Raw genomic sequence first — 1,369 nt, forward strand, 5'->3', positions numbered from 1 at the left:
GTCACCCATAGTGGCACACACCTCGCTACTTGGAAAGCTGAAGCAGGAATAGTGCTTGAGTCCAGGAATTCAAGTTTACAGTGAGCTATGATCTTATCATTGTACTCCAGCCTGGGCAACAGAGGGAGACCTCATCTCTAATAATAATAATAAAGTCAACATATAAGGAAGATATAACAACTATAGATAAATATAAAACCAACAGGCTAGCTCCAAAATACATAAAGCAGATATTCACAGAATTGAAGGGGAAAATATTAATTCAATTGTAATAGTCAGATACTTCAAAATCCTACATCCTCTTCATAATGGAAAGAATAATTTGAAAGAATATCAGCAGACACTGATGACTCGAAATCACTATAAGTCACCCAGACAGCAAAATACACATTCTACTCAGGTGTACATGGAACATTTCCCATGACAGACCACATGCTAGGCCATAAAACAAGTCTTGATAAATTCAAAAGGATTTTGCTTGATGACTTGGAATATAGGAAACAAAATTTGAAAGGACTGATAGCACACAAAAGTCTTGTTCTCTAACCACAGTGGAAAAAAATACGAAATTAGGGTGGTGCCTGTGGCTCAATGGGTAGGGCACCAGCCTCATATACCGAGGGTTGCAGGTTCCAACCTGGCCCGGCCAAACTGCATCAACGAAAAAAATAGTCAGGCGTTGTGGCGGGCGCCTATAGTCCCAGCTACTCAGGAGGCTGAGGCAAGAGAATGTGTGAGCTGTGTGACTCCACAGCACTCTACCCAGGGTGATAAAGTGAGACTCTGTCTCTACAAAACAAAACAAAAAACCCCCGAAATTAACAACAAAGAAAATTTTGGAAATCCACAAATACACGTAAAATAAGCAGCACAGTTCTAAATAAACAATGGGTCAAAGAAGAAAACCAAGTGGTATTCTGGGGCATGGAGGCTCATGCCTGTAATCCCAATACTTATAGGAGGCTGAGTTGGGATGATCACTTGAGCCCAGGAGTTTGAGACCAGCCTGGGCAACATAGTGAGACCTTGTCTCTAAGCAATATATATATATATATATATTTTTTTTTTCTGATTTTTGAATGAAAATGAAAACATATCATACCTAAATTTGTGGATATTAAAGCTGTGTTTAAAGGGAAATCTATAGCTATAAATGCCATGTAAATGACAGCACCCTTTTTTTATGAAAGTACCATGACTCACAGATCATTAACCCTAAGCCAGGGGTGGGGTGGTGAGAGCAGGGCTCAGAGAGAGCAGAGGGCCAGGTGAGACCAGTGTGAGGGGTGGGGCCAGGTGAGAGCAGGGCTCAGTGGCGGGGTGGGGGTGAGGGGGAGAGCAGGGCTCAGAGAGAGCAGAGGGCCAGGTG

At 42.3% G+C, this 1,369-nt stretch overlaps 1 protein-coding gene across 1 annotated transcript in view; it reads right to left on the minus strand.

The window, feature by feature from the left end:
* LOC100957637 (histo-blood group ABO system transferase-like) overlaps positions 1–1,369 on the minus strand; it is a 13,261-nt gene that overhangs the window by 10,844 nt on the left and 1,048 nt on the right. The window lies entirely within an intron of this gene.

This window comes from Otolemur garnettii, unplaced genomic scaffold (assembly GCF_000181295.1).
Source record: "Otolemur garnettii isolate 467f Iridium unplaced genomic scaffold, OtoGar3 scaffold00087, whole genome shotgun sequence".
NCBI classification, from domain to species: domain Eukaryota; kingdom Metazoa; phylum Chordata; class Mammalia; order Primates; family Galagidae; genus Otolemur; species Otolemur garnettii.